Below are 20,917 nucleotides of genomic sequence, written 5' to 3'. Positions count from 1 at the left end.
TGGCCTACTACCTGCATTTTAGACATATACCGGTAAGTCATATATGGAGGAGCACATATTTAAATGACTTTATGGCCAATTTTAACAAGCTTGTTAACATTGATATATACCTATACTCACATATGAAGTCTCGCAATCCTCAGATGTTCGAAAAAGGAGAGCGACACTTTAATCAAATCAGAACTGCAAATCGCAGTCAAATTCAACTACTTATGTAAGAAATTTTTACAATTTGTTTGAAACTATTACGCTAGATAAAATATCTCAAAATACTTTAATTTAAGTCTAACTGCCAAAATGTAGAAAAAAATTGTTTCTAGTGCCGCTAACTGAATTGAATAATTTTTCAATTTTTTATGTCAAATATTGTAGACCACTTAGTCTCCCGTATTTTCTTCAAAAATAGTTGGCAACCCTAGCACTAACACTATTTCTACCCAAGTCTTCAACAGAAATCAGAGTGAAAAGTTCATGTGCTTGTGTAATACTCATACATGTTTTCCATCTATTAGGAATATTCACAATTTGTCGTATCTTCAAATAATTCTTTCGACATTCTGTACTATTTTGTGAATTTGTCTGGATTCTGTGCTAATTCTACCAATAAAACACTACAAGCACTATGATTTTCAACGTTTTGGATTAATGAATCCAAAACTTCAGTGGCATAGCATCAATATAAGCTAAAAAGCTCAGCTTCCCCAGTTAATAATAATTTCATAATAAACCTGCAGTTTATGGACAAAATTATTTATTAATTTTAATAGAATTTATATTAAAATGCGTTAAATATTGTGATGCGGCAGCTCAAGATGATTTGTGTTGCAGCAGTAAACAAGAAGCCTGCACACACCAGCTTCCAAGCAGACTGGTTTCATACACTCATTCTTCTGTGTAACCCACCCCGCAGATTTTCCATCCCTTTGTAACTAAACTACCCTGGTCGCAAGGCTCGCAAGAAGCTAGCTTTTACATTGAAAATAATTTCGATTCCGATTTGTCCCTTTCGTGAGTTGTGTTCAGTTGAAGTGTTAGTGTGCATTGTGGCTGATATAATAAAATTTATTAATAATCAGTGAAATAACAATTCCTGACACAAATTTACTTGAATTTTTTTAGGACAATTCTATTATCAAGACTGACTTACGAACAAAAGTGTGATTTAGAAAACAAATGACCGACTCCCTTGCTATCAATAAAGGACACAACCAAAACACAGACTCATACTTACGTAATGATACTAATTCTGTATCTATTGACCGTTAATATTGTGATTTCTCTAAGTATGATAGGGAGTGAGCTAATGTTATACTATACGTGTCTGTTTGTTAGAGATATGTGTAAACCGTGAATCATATTTTACTACGTACCATTTGAGGTCATACCTTATTGATGTTACTTACGAGATTCCAACCAATCTTCGGACTACTGACTTGACATTGACTAAGATTTATTTTAACCCGTAAGTGATGAGGTATTTTTCTAGTCACATAACTGGTGAGGTGGGGATTGCACTTACCCCAACTTAGAAACTTGTATCGTAGCACTCAGATAATCAAACTGAATTTTTAATTCATATAATCAAGTACTTTTATTTGTTTTAACTAGGTTTTCTTCAAAATTAGGGAAGCAGGCAGCATAATAAGCAATGAAAAAAATATATCTCCGCACATCCACCTGGTGCAGGCTTCTTTTCTTACAATGGCTGGGGTACTGACAGTCACAACCTCATCAATTACGGGTTAAGGCTATATTTTTGTAATACGTTTTCTCATATGTACATGAAAGATAACTTGAGTTAGCTTCCCCTGCTCAAAATTTCATGCTTCGCCACTGCAAAACTTACGCCTTTTTTGTCGCCTTCTTATTATTGACAATAGCAGAAGATATTCAACATCTGACAACTCCACACTGAATGACTCATTAGATCGAACAACATAGGCGTTATGTGTCAAGCTCCATGTGCCATGCATGATGTTTCTTGCATTACTCATTGTGTAACATGCCTAATCGATTTTATTCAAGCTATGGACTCAAGTTGCGCACTCAAATTATAAAGTACAGCCCACATAGAAACGCAGCGGGTTACAGCATGAGCTTCGATTGCAAGTCTGGTTGCAGTGTAATATTTACCTCTCTGAATGTTACATATTTTTAAATACGAATGTTGTAGGCCTACTTATATTGTACAGGTAATATATTGTTGTTGGTCCAGTGTCTAGGCACTTGACAATAAGTCAATCGCTGTCTTGCACTCCAATATTTTTGTATGATGTTATCTTGTTCTAGCAATGGTTTGCATCTCTGGATATGTTTCACGCTCATTTCTTCACTTGAATCACACAATACACGGGCTGATGTATAAGAAATTCCTATCCTGTGCAGGTGCTTGTCAAACAGTCGTGCCATGACTTGTTATCAACCTGATTTATGAGGCCCTTGAGGGATTATCTCGCGGTTAATCATTCAAAATTTCCAGATTGTATCATTTGCTCCATCCGAATTTTATTGTTTTGGGCAGATCTGAATTTAATTCTGATTAGTTGTTTTACAGAATAATTGTTATTGAATTGTTGTAAAGCTTCAGTTTTCTTTTTAGCCAAATGTCTACTGTTTCATTTCTTTTATATCACAATGGGAAGGAAACAACTATTTTTTTTCTGTAGTTTTGTTAGATAACGCATCTTTTTAAAATCTTGTAGGCTATTTTAGCCTTTTTCGTGATCTGTTGTAAGATTATAGTCTGTATGGCTGCCCTTCAATCTGATAATTAAAATTTATTTACTCTTTCTTACTTACTTACTGGCTTTAAGGAACCCGGAGGTTCATTGCCACCCTCACATAAGCCCGCCATTGGACCCTATCCTGAGCAAGATTAATCCAGTCTCTACCATCATATCCCACCTCCCTCAAATCCATTTTAATATTATCTTCCCATCTACGTCTCAGCCTACCCAAAGGTCTTTTTCCCTCTGGTCTCCCAACTAACACTCTACATGCATTTCTGAATTCGCCCATACATGCTACATGCCCTGCCCATTTCAAACGTCTGGATTTAATGTTCCTAATTATGTCAGGTGAAGAATACAATGCGTGCAGCTCTGCGTTGTATAACTTTCTCCATTCTCCTGTAACTTCATCCCTCTTCGCCCCAAATATTTTCCTAAGAACCTTATTCTCAAACACCCTTAATCTGTGTTCCTCTCTCAAAATGAGAGTCCAAGTTCCACAACCATAAACAACAACCGGTAATATAACTGTTTTATAAATTCTAACTTTCAGATTTTTTGACAGCAGACTAGATGACAAAAGCTCCTCAACCGAATAATAACACGCATTTCCCATATTTATTCTGCGTTTAATTTCCTCCCAAGTGTCATTTATATTTGTTACTGTATTTATTTAATCTATATAAGAGATTTTGCAAACATATATGTAAATAGACAGAAATCCATTTAGAGTGTTAGTTGTGAGACTAGAGCGAAAAAGACCTTTGGTGAGGCCGAGACATAGATGGGGGGATAACATTAAAATGGATTTGAGGGAGGTGGGATATGATGGTATACACTGGATTAATCTTGCTCAGGATAGGGACCGATGGTGTGCTTATGTGAGGACGGCAATGAAACTCCAGGTTCCAGGGGCGTATTTTGTGGGCTACCGGCGGTAGCCCAAGGAAATTACAAAAGAAAAAGTTTATAATATAACATAATGTAATAATTTTGTATTATTAGTTTTACCATAGTAATTAAAATTAAAGTAATTGTTAGATATATTTTGTGTAATAATAGGGTCAGCGGTAGCCCAAACCCTTTAACCAGTATATGCCACTGCCAGGTTCTCTAAAAGTCATTTGTAAGTAATATGTAAATAGCAGTAACTTAAAAATTTGTTGTATATTCTCCTACAGAATAGTAAAATGAAAAGATAGGACATATTCATCCCAGTTTCTGCACCTCTTGAATATGATATAAGAGATCCATCTGTATAAATTTGTCAACACTCCGTATGTGTGTATCTTGTCTTAATTGTTTCTATAGCCTTAGTCTTCAAACCTAGTTCATCTGTAGCCTACATATAATATTTGTTTGTAGTTTATAGACATTATTTCAATAGTTTCTTTAAAGCTGTAATGATATGTATTAAAAACTCACTTTACAACATTTTTTGGTGTGTAAAAATTGCATTAATATTACTGCCAGGATACAAACGAACGTATTTTTCGTACTTGTTAATTGTTTTCGAACCCTACATAAGAAGTTGAATGTCTTAAGAGGAATGTGATGAAATAAAGTCGTGAAGTGTTTGGCAGCGAAAATATATATTTTTCTTGTTTTGTTTTTTCCTCCCAATGTATAAAGACCATTATTTCGATATGTAGACAGTGTATATTTCATATGATATGCAAGTACCTTCGTTCCTTCACAGTTTATGACATTGTCACACAGAATATATGATGTTTCTTTCAAATAATTCACAATTTAATGCACATTAATTTTATCTTCCATTCTTTTATATGAAACTTTTCATAGCCTATTTTGGGAAATCTATTGATTGAATACCCAATATGCTCAGTCAGTTTAAGAAAGCATTGTATTATGATAATAGATGTTTGAAAGAATTTTAGTTTTGTCCTTTAAAGAGAAAATTTGGTATGAACAAATGTAACTTTTTTTCCTCAAAATACAAGGAGAAAATAGGGAATACAAGAACAAAGAAAATACAAGACGGTCCACACCTGTGGAGTAATGGTCAGCGCGTCTGGCCGCGAAGTCAGGTGGCCCGGGTTCGAATCCCGGTCGGGGAAAGTTACCTGGTTGAGGCTTTTTCCGGGGCTTTCTCTCAACCCAATACGAGCAAATGCTGGGTAACTTTCGGTGCTGGACCCCGGACTCGTTTCATCGGCATTATCACCTTCATATCATTCAGACGCTAAATAACCTAGATGTTGATACAGCGTCGTAAAATAACCCAATAAAAAAAATACAAGACGATCAAGGTGAACACAGATAGACGCACGGATGGACAGACAGGCAGGCAGGCAGGCAGGCAGGCAGGCAGGCAGGCAGATAGATTAATTTTTTCCATAAATATTCTTACAGTTGCTTTATAGCATAGAATATAGCCTAACATATCCAATTCTTACGTTTAACACATAAAAATGCAAATATGAAATATATACAGAATTAATACCGGTAGTGCCGAGGTCAGGGAAAGCATGGAGCTCTACCTCCATGCTCTTCAAGTGCCTTCATGGCATGTGACGGGGATACCTTTACCTTTTTACCTTAATAACAATAACATATTATACAATGCAATATTTTTACCATTTAATAGTACTAAAATATTTACACAGTACTGTGAAATGTCAAGAATTCATCTACAGAATAAAAAGTGTGAGATATTAAGTAATTTTTTAGTTTTACCTTAAATAATGTAGGGTTTTGGTTATGATTCTTAATGTCTTCAGGAAGACAATTGAACATTTTTTTCGCAATGTAACATACTCCCCTTTGATAGCATGTTAAATTTGATGATGGTGTATGAAAATCATTCTTACTGCGTGTATTTGTGCTATGTATGGCCGAATTAGTTAGAACATTTTCTTTATTACATAAGAGGATATTTATTAAAAGTATATGTACTGATTTCTTAAGGTCAGAATCTCTCATTAAAAAAAAAATTGTCTATACAATTCTCTAGCGTTTGCTCCAACTATTATTCTAATTGCTAAGGAGACAAGGAGAACAAGTGTGGGTTATTTATAATAATAATAATAATAATAATAATAATAATAATAATAATAATAATAATAATAATAATAATCAATAATTATTTATTTATTCTGGTAAAGTTAAGGCCATCAGGCCTTCTCTTCCACTCCACCAGGACAGTGACAGTTAATTCCAGAGTTAGTCCACCGTTGTGGCTGAGGGGTTAGCGAGTCTAACTCTAAATCCAGCAGGCACGGGTTCGATTCCCGGTCAGGACAAGTTGCCTGGGTGAGGTTTTTCCGGGGTTTTTCCCTCATTCCTATGGATGAATATCAGGTAACTTTATCAGGCAATTGGAACCCCACTTAACTTCGCCACTTCCTTTCCTCCCCTATCATCCTTTCATTCATCATCCCGTTACTTCTTCTGGTTTTCAGATCGTTCTACAGTGGCCCTCCGAAGCTCCTGGCTCTCTCAATCGGCCTCTGTGGATTGTATTCAAGTGATAATGGATAGCTTCTGCAACGGAACCTGGGGCAAACCTTCTCTGTGGAAGGCTTCCGCCTCGGACTGTTAAGGGAGCCTTGGAGGGGTTGCCGAAGCAGGAGTGGTACATGGACTTTGTTCGCTGTAGGGATCAGTTGTTAAGGGGTTCAAGTGGTTAGGTCAGTGCGCGTAGGGGATTGATCGGTGGGCATGCAACTCATCCCATATAGGGGGTGTACAATAGACCTCAGGTCGTAGTGCGTGGGATGTTCCCTCCCTCCCTCCTAACAAGAAAAAAAAATTCCAGAGTTATCACTCATAGGTACCTCCTGAGGAGAAAGACGTAGTTCTACGTGGACAGTGGATACAAAAGAGAACAAGAGGGCATACACTCATTCATTCATAGGGTTCTGCTGGGGCCTTCGCTATAAGTTGTTTATCAGGACTGGATAGCAGAATCGTGACGTCATACAAACGGGGCATGCTCTGGATGCCATTTCTCTTTGGTATATTTAATAGTGGTGCTTGGCGTTATTTACTCTAGTTAATAGTAAATTATATTAACAAGACAGTAATCAGCATAATTATTATTTTATCTACTACTACTACTACTACTACTACTACTACTACTACTACGTACTGCGGTTGTTAAACGAGCGTTGATTGACTTCTTTTCCTATTGTGGATATATGCATGTTCAGCAGTCTTACATGTACCAACATAACTTACGAGACATTACAAACGTTTCACGCTAGTTTGCAATGTTCCAGTGGCAAAGAAATTCGGCCATTTTCATACCTCAGGGAAGTGTGCAGGGGTAAGAAAATGGAGTGTTATGACAGGCTAGGTTAGTTTAGACTTTTATTATGTCTTACGTACTTATCTGTGACAGGTTAAGTTACGGTAGTTTAAGGTTTTGTTATGCCTTGTATAGACAAATCTGTGTTAGGTTAGTTTAGAATTTTAGTGTTAGGTTAGGTTAGTTTAGGCTTTTATTATGCTTTGCATATAAGAAACTGTGACAAGTTAGGTTAGGATAGTTTAGGCTTTTGTTATGCCTTGTATAGGCGAATCTGTGAAAAGTTAGGTTAGGTTAGTTTAGGATTTTAGTGTTAGGTTAGGTTAGTTTAGGCTTTTATTATGCTTTGCATATACGAAACTGTAACAGGTTAAGTTAGGAAAGTTTAGGCTTTTGTTATGTCTTGTATAGGCGAATCTGTGACAAGTTAGGTTAGGTTAGATTAGTTTAGGATTTTAGTGACAGGTTAGGTTAGGTTAGTTTAGGCTTTTAATATCGTCAAGATGAAGGTGAAAGCGATTGAGTGTGGCGCTCTTGAACAGGTAGTGATTTTTTTTTCTATGTTGGCAGTTCAATTCAGTCGATGTCTATTCTAAATTCGGCAGAAGTCATTCAAAGCTCGTTTCTTATTACTGTTAGTACAGAAAAACGACAGTTAAGAAAGCAGAAAATTGACAGGAATGCGCAGTTCTCTAAAGAAATAGAAGCAGTAAAGTTATTCATCAGATGTCATTTAAATACACACTGTTATCGGTACCTGTTTCTTTATGAAACTCTGCAATTTTCTTCTTGTTCCTGAAGCACCGGCAATACTACCTTGTTTCATTTTAGAATATTAGCCAATGTAGTTGTGGCTCTAGAAACTAGCATACTTGTGGAATGTTCGCAATCACACACTGTAAAATCACCACTATTACCAACACTTTCACATTGTTCCCGTATTAATATTTTCAAGAGACGCCGAAATTAGACACTGGAACACTTTATATGCAAGTACAGTCACATTTGTTACGAATTGTGTGCGCCACAAGAGTCCTCCTCTGTCTATTATTCTTCAATAATTATTCAATTCTACTGTATCACTGGAATATTCCAATGTCTGATCACTGTATAAACTTGTCAACATCTAACACACTTTACTACTACACTTACACACTTAGCAACATAACCTGCAATGTAGTAGGCCTATATCAGTGCCATCATATTATTTTCTTCTAACTCAACATCCTCACAAACAAAAATAACATCTTCACAACCACATTCCACAACAGCATCTAAATCTCCCCTGTAGTTATAATCATCTCCACTCCCATTTTAAGGGAATTTTAAAAGTAGACGTTAGTTGTCCATTACATTAGCACAGCGTTTCTCAAACTTTTTTGAAGTGAGGACCGCCTTTTTAAGTTACTTGTGATTGGGTACAAAAAATATAATTAGAAACGTATTGTAATTTGAATTTTTGGATCTGATTCGCCCGGATTTTAAAATAGGCAGAGTCTAAAATTTCTTATATTGTTATCTGGAAAAAGAGAAATAAAAAGAATTAATGCAGAAACATGCCCGATTTCCAACAAGTAAATATGCAATTTGGCACGTTCTATTATTGGTATACGACGTACAATATGTGACCATTTCAGTGTGCAGACTGGGTGTCGGCAAAACTATTAAGAAAGTCATAAATACATGAAAAGATTCGGTACTTTGGTCCTCTGTTATGAATTCGGTGGTCCCTGGCTGGGTTACAGACGCAGGATGTGCAGGGAAAAGATGGCGAGAAACACCACGTTCATAGTGCTTTACATCCCTCTTTTGTTGCTGAGAGTAGAGTGGGAATTCGGTAGACGAGTAGGGTAATAAATTTCATAAAATATCAGTACTGTGAGAAAAAGTGAAAGGCGATTGCCATGGTTCATTTCCAAACTCTGAGATTTTCAGCTATATTGTGATACGCAATTCGTTTGAATTTTATTTTTTCTTCTGTCTTTTTTGAAGAATCAAAAGGGCAGACCTCGAGGTCCACAGGTGGTCCTCGGACCATAGTTTGAGAAATAAATAATTAAATATATGAAAAAATAATTAAATAATAAATAAACAGTTTGAGAAATAAATAATTAAATATATGAAAAAGACCCAACCCACTTTATTAATAACTATAAAATATTTGATTTTTAATAATAATATTATTATCTTATGCAAGTTTTGTAGTTTATATATTAACAGCATGGCATTAACTATATTAATAATTAATTTCTAATGGTAATGATGTCATCAAACCACCTCAAGTTTTGTAGATTTTAATATCCAATACACAGCTATACTCAGAAAATTACACACCGGAGAATCAGACCTGTAAATTATTTTTAGCAAGTCTTTAAGCTTTTAATAACCAATTGAATTTCAACTCTAAATATGTCAGCAATCCTGCAGATCATGGCCTTCGTGTAATAGCTTGTAGTTTATTGTAGTGTGTGTTTTGTTTTATTTTGAAATGCAATTAGTTCTCAAAACTGACGAAAGATGGATTTTGGAAAATAGGAAAATTATGTAGGAAAACTGACATTTCACTGAAAACTACTATTTTTCTGAAAAACTTTGGGTTCCAAGCTTCAAAATGAGGGGTCATTTATTAAAATCCATTCAGCCATTGTCCCGTAATTTCCATTACCAGTTCAAATTATATATATAAATAGAATAGTTTGGTATACAGAATGTAAATAATTTAAATTGTAAATATTAGTGTAATTGTTAAAGTGGTCCATGTTTTGTTCTGCCGAACACAGTCACATGAGCAATCAGTCAAGTACTTTGCTTGCTAGATGCACTCGTGTCGTCTACTTAAAACTCCAGCAATACTTAATCTTATAGCCTCGTTGGACAAAGTATGGTCCCTTGTGATAATTGTACTACATCATAACATTTTGTACTTCATGTAAGTATACATATAATCAGAAAATGGAAGTACAGTTGAAAGAAGAGCAGTTTGGCTTCAGGAAGGGAAAAGGTACGAGAGATGCAATTGGACTCCTATTAACAATCAACGAAAGATACCTAGAGAAGAATAAAGAAGTTCTTATAGTATTTTTGAACCTAGAAAAAGCGTTTGACAGAGTGGATAGGACGAAATTGATGGGGATCCTAAAGAAAATTGGCGTGAATTGGATAGAGAGGAGGATATTCAGTAACCTTTATATGAAATGAGTCAAGTCAGGATAGGAGGAGAAATGTCAGAAGGAAGCAAAATAGGAAGAGGAGTACATCAACGATGCCCTTTATAACCTACCCTTTTCAACATCTACTTGGAGGATTTAGTGAAGAACTGTTTTCAGAACATGGGCGGAGTGATAGTAAGAGGAAGAAGAATAAAGTGTATAAGATTTGCTGATATGGCAATGTTAGTAGATGAGGAGATAATAGTAAGGGATATGCTACTAAAGCTAAATGACAGCTGTGAGCAATATGAAATGAATATAAATGTCAAGAAGACGAAGACCAAGGTCATAGGAAGAAAAATAAAGAAGGTAAACTTGCGAATTCTAAATGAGGCAATAGAGCAAGTTTACAACATAAAATACTTGGGATGTACTATAAGCAGTAACAAGAAGTCAAAAGGAAAATAGCAATGGCAAAGGAAGCTTTTATTAGGAAAAGGAGCATCTTATGCGGACCTCTGGAGAGGTCACCAAAAAATACCATCCTCTCCCCTTAATGTGTTTATACTTTATTTAAAAAAAAACAATCCGAAGAAGCAGTGGTAGTTTTACTTCGTTTCTTAAGATCTGGGAAATTTTCATGAAAATATAAAAGTAGACCTGTTACTTTGGGTGAGGAATAAATTACGATGAATATCATTAATTTCAAGGGGTTATTCTTTGAGATATTTCAAACAAAAAGTTTAATACAATTTTTCTCGTTTTTGCTTCCTTTTCAAGATAAAAACTGATTTATATGAAACATTTCATAGCATGTTTTTGGAGAGTCTTTGATTTAATTCCCAATATGCTCAGTCAATTTAAGAGAGCAGTATATTATGATATCAGAGGTAAGAAGTTCATACCGAAACTGTCAAGTTGTGTGAGCTTGGACTGTAGCCTATATCTACCAAATGAACAGTAGTGATGCAGCTCTCAATGTCAATACACCAGCAAAACAAACATATACAGTCGAGGGGTAACCAAACTTATCTTTGTGCCAGTGATTCATGGCCTCAGAATGAACAGAATGAACAATTAGCCTATGTAAAAAGCAATAATTGGCACTTAAATTCTTCCTAATTTTCGATATAAAATAATTTACCCATATAACAAACAAACAAAATACGTAATAATAATATGTGTCTAGTCTTGTTACAATTAATAATAATGTACTTTTCAGTGCGTTATTTGGCAGTAAAAAGTTTTAATAGCCTCCCTATCGATATAAAAAATGAAATTCAAAACATAAGATTATTTAGGACCAAATTAAAGAAGTACTTAATTTCTCACGCCTTCCATTCTGTAGGTGAATTCATGACATTCAATAATGCTTCATGAAATTGATACTGAAACTTTGTGTTGTACTAGTAGACTATATTGTAAACCTCGTCTGTATATATTTCATCTAGACTCTGACTATAAATTAAGACTTTATAATAGTATTAAGCTTTTTGACTTGTTCCATATTCTAGCTGTAAAGCAATGTATGAATACCATAGAATGTTAATAAATACAATACAGTATCAAAAATATATCAAATATGTTCAGAAAAATAGTATTTTTGTACCCTGAAAATGTTTGTTCTCCATCACAAGACGTAACTAGAGCAAATCTGAAATATGACACAGTATTTCTTGCTGTATCACCAAGTGAACAACAGCTATGTGAATCTAATAGTATATTTCGTATATGGCATATCACATTAAACCCATAATTCGTTTCAAGAACACTTTTCATTTTTGCTTTAATGACTATTGGGACTTCTGCGGATTGGTATATTTGAACAATAATTATTCTTCCACATCTCGCGACATGAGTCATTTCCATATTTTTGAACTGCAGGAGAGTGACTGCTGTAGACAATTATTTGAATGGACACTGAAACATACCAACATTATACATAGGTCGAGAAAGCATAAAATTATGACTATTTTGAGTCAAATTTTGAACTAGAATGTTTCTCTTAATCAATGTATCCCCCATGCAAAGAAACGTATTACCAGGGCATTTGATAAGTAATGGAAACAATGCTGTAAATCAGTGCTCCTAGCAGTGACCATTGGAATCCCATTGGAATCTTGTAGCATGTAACAGAGCAGCAATTCTTTCATAAACCTGCAATATTTAGGGTGACCAGATTCACATTGATAAAAAAGAGAACACAAAGTTTAAAAAAGGAGGACATTGTTCGAAAAAAGAGGACAGAAAATATGTACTTAGATTTAGGCTTAGGCCTATAATTTAAACTTTAAATTACATCAATATCTATTTTATTACAAAATATTTACAGTACAGATTTAGGCTTATATCATACTTAAAAGTATGTTAATATATATACATCTTGATTACACAACTTTTAACACTATATGATTTCGGAATGTGTATTATATGTCTTTCTCGTGTTAAATTCTATCATACCTGGTTAACCACACAGGCTTATACAAACTCAAATGTAACATCATAACAAAGCAAAACTATTTCTCACACACAACAACAAATACTACACCCAAACAGAAGGATTGCCAATGGGATCACCCATATCCAGCATACTAGCTGAGATATTTTTACACAACATAGAACAAACATACATACTCAACAATGAACACAACAAGTATGCAGACAACATAATATAATGGCACAGATATGTAGACGATATACTCATACTATACAAAGGAAACAAAAGACAAATACACAAACTACACCACTACATAAACAAATTACATCCAAAACTTCAATACACACTAGAACTTGAAAACAACAACTCCATAAATTTCCTAGACATCACCATAACAAAAATCGACAACAAACACACCTTCAAAATATACAGAAAACAAACCACCACCACCACACACATACACAACACATCTAACCACCCCATACAACACAAACATGCTGCATTCAGGACAATGGTACACAGATTACTCAACATACCCATGAACCAACAACACTACAATGAAGAAGTGAACACAATCAAATTCATAGCACAAGAAAACGGATACAATCCAAACATAATAGACAACATCATAAGGAAGACAAAACAAAAACTTAACAAACACATAAATACACAAAACACAACACAAACACAAGAACACAAGAAATACATCACACTAACATATGAAAACAAAAGCACACATAAGATCGCATCTTCATTCAGAAAACAGAAATACAACATAACATACAGAACAGAAAACACACTACAAAGACATCTCAACACACAAAAAACACAAACAAATAAATACGACCACACAGGTGTATACAAACTCACATGTAATAGTTGCGACAAGTTCTACATAGGACAGACAGGCAGATCATTCCAAACTCGCTACAAAGAACACATTAAAGCTATAACCAGAGGACACAATACATCTACATACGCCGATCACATAACCAATGCCAACCATACATACAATAACATAAATACGGACATGGAAATCCTACACACACAACCCAAGAACCAAAAACTCAACACACTAGAACAATACGAAATATACAAACACACTAAAACACACCCCGATCAAATCCTCAACACACAGATAAATTTCAGTACACACACATTATTCGACTACACAATCCAACACATTCCAACAATAAAACACACCCTCCTAACAGGCAGAGAAGTTCGAAATGACACCGCGATCTAGTAGGCTCTGATGATGGTGCGTGATGCACTGAAACAGCTGTAAGCCGGAAAAATATTACATATTTAACACGAGTAAGTCCACTAGTTCATCAATTAATTTATATTCAAGTGTTAAAAGTGGTGTACGCAAGATTCAAAATGTTTATTGTTGTTTATTGTTAGTAAAATAACATGTACAAAAATACACTCTTAATTCTTCCCTGAAGGAGTAAAAAACTCGTGCTCAGGGAGTTATCTAAACACATACTTAACACAAACAAAGATTATTATTTGACGCAAAGTTGGTCAAGGAAAAAAAAGATTATAGGCATAAATTAACTTTAAAAATACAATTTCAATTTTAACAATTTAAATCATATAAATACATACACATATTTTATCAACATATTATATTCTTTAAAAATTAAATTCCTAATGCTACTTTTGAAATTACTGATACTAAAATTTTCCAAATTTGGGTACCGGTATTTTTCAATTATTTTATTATATAACCTTGGACCAAAGTAGGTACCATGGCTGTGCTTGTGAAACACTTTGGTCGTATAAAGTCGGATCTTTTAGTCCCATATTTATGATGATACAATTTGAATTTATTACGATTTTTATGTATGAAGTTTATTAAGGCAATATAATAAATCTGTTTAATTTTCAAAACATTAAAATCAGTGAACAAAAGCTCGGATGAGTAATCAATTGGTTTATTAAGGCATATTTTAATTATTCTTTTCTGAATAAGTATTAGATCTACTAGATCTACAGTGCAAGGCTCTGACAACATAAACATTGTTTTTATTAATAAATTAATTGATATCGTGCTTCCTGTGATAACACATATTATTAATTCTTCCATCATTACTTCTACCTACCCAAATCTTTGGAAAACGGCTTTAGTGCATCCAATACCTAAAGTAAACACACCTACATCTCCTAAAGACTATCGGCCAATCTGCATTCTTCCCGTTCTATCAAAGGCTCTTGAACGTATTCTCCATAAGTAATTAAGCAAATATCTGATTGAATTTAATATTATCGACCCCTTCCAATCTGGATTCAGAAGCGGGCATAGCACTTCCACTGCTTTATTGAATTTAACTGAAGATATACGAGAGGCTATGGATAAACGACTAGCAACAATATTAATTTTATTGGATTATAGCAAAGCATTTGACTCTGTTGACATGGATCTACTATTAACTAAACTTCGAGTGTTAAATTTTTTTGACACCATTATCACCTGAATGCACTCCTACCTCACTGGCCACCAGCAGCGTGTTGTCTTTAATAATCTGTTCTCCTTCTGGCAGACAGTAGAGTCAGGATTTTCCTAGGGTTCGGTATTGGGTCCATTGCTTTTTTGTCTCTATATTAACGATATCACCAAGTCATTTAAATATTGCAGATATCATATTTATGCAGATGACGTTCAATTATACATTTCCACCAGTCCTGACAGACTGTGACTGTATTAATAGACTCAATAAAGATCTCGAATTCGTTTCATCTTGGGCTCAACAATTCGGACTTAAATACAGATAAAATACAGATAAATCACAGGCTATCTTATTTTCGAATAAAAGATTAATCCCCGATATTAATAAGCTGAACCTTCCTTCTGTGACTCTGAATAAAGCAATCATTCCATTCAGTTCAACTGTAAAAAACCTGGGAGTTCATTTTGAATCTAATCTTACCTGGGACACGCATATCAAACACACATGCAAGAAAGTATTTTCCACTCTTCACTCATTAAAAAGATTGTACCACTATCCAGCTAAATTAAAGCAGATGCTTGTACAGACTCTTATTATACCTCATTTCGATTATTGTGACGCTTTATTCAGCAATCTCAGGGTGGATTTATCCCAGAATCTGTAACGTGTTCATAATGAGAGTGTTCGTTTCATTTGTAATGCCCGCTACTACAACATAGATTAGAAAAATATCTTATGATGAGTTGCCAGACCTAACGCGTTGCAAATATTTAATGGAATGTGTTCCACTGTATTTATTTTTATTTTTTTTTTGTTTCTTATTTTTATTACCTAATTCGTGTATCCAATATGTATCCCACTGTGTTGTTTTTTTTTTATTATTAATCTTTTTTTGTGTACATTTTATTCAATTGTCGGTTTCTGGTTTAATTGTGTAAATCCTACTTAATTGTAATCTAATATTAATATGTATACTAATGTGTTTATTTTTATTTTTACTGAGTACATTTTTTTATTGAATTATCGGCTTCTTTTTTTATGTGATTCGTATTTGATTCTAACATTAATATGTATTCCACTATGTTTATTTTTATTTTATGAGGTAAATTTTATGTAACTACCTCTTTTGATCTCATTATGTACCTAAATTTTATCAGTATGTAATTACTTAATTCTGATCCAGTTTTATGTTCAACTGTGGAAGCAAGTTTTAATCCTGGTTGAGTGTAAGAGAAGGCCTTACGGCCTTAACTCTGCCAGGTTAAATAAAGCCATTATTATTATTATTATTATTATTATTATTATTATTATTATTATTATTATTATTAGTGGAGAGAGATTAGAATTACAAGCATTTCCTCATCCTAAAATTCCATATTGGACAATGGATTGAAATAAAGCTAAATCAATGAGACATAAAATATTAACTGGTAAATATGACCGAAGTATAACAAAGATATAAATTGTTTTACGTAATCTATTGCATAAAATATGTAATATGTTTATTCCATCGTAAATGTTGGTCAATTGTAATGCCTAAATACTTAACTTCCGAGGATTCGGTTAATATGGGACTTTCACAATTTTGAGAAGAACAATCAGAATGATGAATTTTGAGCCTGAAAGAAGATTGAGGAGATTTAAGACAACTAGACCTTAGTGAAAATGGAACAACAGTTGTTTTGGATGTGTTTAAGGAAAGAGCCTTTGGTTTTGGTTTGGTTCCAATAAGTTGTTTCCAGTTTGAATATTTATGTATTCCAAAGGATTTTATCGGATTTGTGACATTTCAATGTTAGTTTGAGGAATGAGATGCGTTTGTAATCGTTTAACTTTCTGCATAAATCCTTCTTGTGTGTTTAATTTAGTAGGCAAGATTTTGTATTTTCTCCAGTAGTCTGCATTAGACAGTCTGATTAATTTCTCATACCGGATTTCTGCTTGTTTTTTTTTTTTGAATAAGTTGTCTCATTGGATCTATTGGTGTGGATTTCACTGCACCTATAATTAAACGTAGTGCTTGGTTTCCAAATTTTTCTATTTTATTTCATTGTTGTGGGGTGCATGTGATGAGTGTTTCATTACAATATTTGAGGATAGGTTTCATGTACATATATGCAGGGCCGCCGACAGGATTTATGGGCCCCTGTGCAATATTGTGCTCGGGTCCCATTGAAAAAAAAAGTTAAAAATTACAAGTTACCAATTATTCTGACCATAATAATTATTTGCAAAATAAATAAAAGATAACCCCATGCACAGATACAAATTTAAAAATATAGCCTACACTTTTATTACATTGAAAACTTTTAGCGAAACTTCACATTAGCACAATATATTACATTCATCACACTTCTTCTTCAATAGGGCCTACATACGAGGCGCGTCCATAAAGTAACTTTCCCACTCGTCCCACAGCTAGCAAACCATATGTTGCGCGAAGCGACTGCGTGTACATGATAGAGTAATGTCCTGGCATGGTGCATGTGCTAGCGGAACTTCCCGAGTGCTCTCAGTAGCTTTGTTGCATTGATTGAAGATGGATGTTCCTATTTGAGCTCCCGCCAAGTGTGAAATGCGGTCAGTGATAAAGATTTTGAATGCACAGGGCATAGTGCCGATTGAAATTGATCATCAGCTGTGCCAGGTCTATGGGCCTAACGTCATGAGCAAGCAGATGATGCGTTGCTCCACAAGGTCGTCTGTGATGATGGTTGGCCTCTTACTGTGCTCCTCGTCATGCATATTTTTGCGTCCTGCTGAAAATTGTCTACAACAGCAACTCACCATCTGCTTGCCCATAGACCATAGACGATCGCTCTTCAGACTAAGAAGGCCAAGGTTACTCAGTCTTTCCCGACACATTGTTACTCTGAATACATTTTCATTTCCTTCATTTTATTTGAAGTTGGTGTGAAATTGAGCGTTGCTAGTGAAGGTGCAGAAAATAAACCAATCTCAAGCCCGTCTGTTCAGGTTGTCAAAAATGAAGATAGTTCATACTTAGAAGAGAATACTGATGATTGTGGCTGTTTAGAAAAAAATTCTGATAACAGTAGTATTGAATCAGAACAAGCAAACAATAGTAAAAATGATGTGTTAATATGTGCAAGTGAAATAAATTTACCCACACCAGTTCCTAACTCTGAGTCATGGCAAGTAACATGCGACCTTGGAAAAGTAAAAAGTGGCAGACAAATTGTAAGTGTAATTGAATGCGTTGTTAGAAAAAGTATCCCCAACCTGCCTAATAACCTTCCAAGAGACGGAACAAGAGCCTTTCCAGTATTATTTTCAAAACCCAAGAATGAAGAATGTGTTGCCAGAGACTGACTAGTGTGGAGTGAAACAAATCAGTCACGGTACTGTTTTCTCTGATTTGTTTCACTGTACACTAGGCAATCTCTGGGAACACATTCTCCATTGTTGAGGTTTTGGAAATACTGTAATACTGTTTTTGGAAAGGCTCTTGTTTTCGAACAACACATTCAGTGACACAACTTGTCTGCTACTTTTTAGTTTTACAAGGAGGTCAATTTCACACCAACTTCAAACAAAGTTTTACTCCCTTCCTTAATATGTTCCAATTTTTCTGTCTCTCCTTGCACTTCTCAACTCACGACTTATGCTTCTACTTGTCCATTGTCCACTCGTAACACTAATGAACAGAATTTACTAGACAAACGACAACGAAAAGACGAAAGATTCGTCACGAAACATACTATGTAGACCCTACTGAAAAGGAAACGTAATCCTCCGGCTTGGATTTGGGAGAGTCCACTAAGAGGACAAGCTAATTGAACGTTTTCGGTACAAGTGACGGGAACATATTTCAGGCAAATGCCGGAGCCATCAAGTGTCGTGTTGATGATTGCTAATGTGGGAAATCTATATTCTATTATATAAAAGTTAAACATTCACATAATGAAGTGGTAATTTGTATTAATTCTACTATTGTTGGTAAATATGCCACATTCATGTAACAAATGTTCTTACAAAATTTTTTAGTACCGGTATGTATCTGTGAATAACTATTTGTGTTAATATAAAGTAATCAGACTCACTTAATCTGACGGGCCCTTACTGCTCACGGGCCCATATGCACTTGCCCCCTTTGCCCCCCCTTCTCGGCGGCCCTGCATATATGTGGAATTTAGTGTACATCTCTGGCTTCCCCATTTGCAGCCAGCTGATCTTTTTAACAGATTTAATCTCTTTTGGGCTTTTTCTATTACAGTACAGGTATTAATATGATCTTTCCAAGATAATTTGTTACTGGTACAGTATCAAATATGACTCCTAGATATTGTGAATTGATTGCTCTTTGTAAGGGAAGTCCAGTAATCTTGATGTTTATGTTAACTGGTTTAGTGACATTTGTGAATATTTTATATTTAGTTTTGTCTGGATTTACTTGCATTAGGTTAATAGAGCACCAATATTCCAAATTAGTCATAGCTGTGTTAATTTGGGTTTCCAATGACTTGAGCTTATTCTTTGGTTTTGTAACCCAGATTACGAGGTCATCAGCAAATAATGCAAACTTTACTTCTTTGCCAAAAATTTGGGAAGATCGTTGATAAATATATTAAATAATGTTGTACTCAACACTGCTCCTTGAAGTACATCCATAGCTGTTTGTTTGTATTTTGAAAAACATGACTGATATTTAACTATGCTGAATCGCTGTATGATAAAGTCTTGTAACTAACAGAGCATATTACCTGTGGTCTTTTGTCCTTGTTATGTGAATTTTTCAATCTTGTCATCTAATTTTACAATTATTTACCATATTAACATAATATATTCCATTTTCACTGAACCAACGTGTATTATACCAGTAGACTGTATTCACTTATTTTCATATATATAACTTACAGAGAGTTCTTATACAGCAGTCCCAGGTAGTAATGTTTCAATGGCTTAATGACAGTAGTGCAGAGCACCTGTCCTGAGGAAGCTAAGCAGTAAGGAGTGGAGTGGGACTTATCAGTGTAGAGAAGTATGCACAGACTTGTCAGACACCTGACCGCTTGCCATCCTACAACAGATAAGTTGGAGGTTGGAGTGGGACTGGTCTGCATGTCTGTAGGCCTATACATTTCTTTATAGGCCCTACTACTTACAAACGGTCAAATACACTAAAATAATATTATTCTATCTACAACACGTACCAACAGACGAAAGTTTTGTAAACGTACCAGTGACAGATCAAACACCATCGAACTCAAACCCCAATATGTTTTCCTCCATTGCTGGACAGCACAGAATTATCTTGAATAATCTCGAGGAAAAATTGTTCCGGGGCCGGGTATCGAACCCGGGACCTTTGGTTAAACGTACCAACGCTCTCCCACTGAGCTACCCGGGAACTCTACCCGACACTGATCCAATTTTTCCCTCTATATCCACAGACCTCAAAGTGGGCTGACAACAGTCAAGCAACCAACATTTGAGTGCACTTTGAGAGCCCACTTTGAGGTCTGTAGATATAGAGGGAAAAATTGGATCAGTGTCGGGTAGAGTTCCCGGTAGGTGGGAGAGCGTTGGTACGTTTAACCAAAGGTCCCGGGTTCGATACCCGGCCCCGGAACAATTTTTCCTCGAAATTATTCAAATTAACTTTACAGGGAGTTATTCCTGAAAGCTTAATTTGCAGAATTATCTTGTTATGTACGATTACCATATATTTTTGGTTGAAACCCAGAATACATTCATTATCGACTTGTTATACGGTACTGCTGAAATTCTGTTCTAGACTATATATTTTTTAATGCTCATACTGATTCTCCTAATATTACGAAAGTAACTTAAAATTATTTTAGGGGGAACTTCCAGCTTAACTGATACAAAGAACAGATATATTTTATTTTGTC

This window comes from Periplaneta americana, chromosome 13, assembly GCF_040183065.1.
Source record: "Periplaneta americana isolate PAMFEO1 chromosome 13, P.americana_PAMFEO1_priV1, whole genome shotgun sequence".
Lineage (NCBI taxonomy): Eukaryota > Metazoa > Arthropoda > Insecta > Blattodea > Blattidae > Periplaneta > Periplaneta americana.
This window is presented reverse-complemented; position numbering follows the sequence as displayed.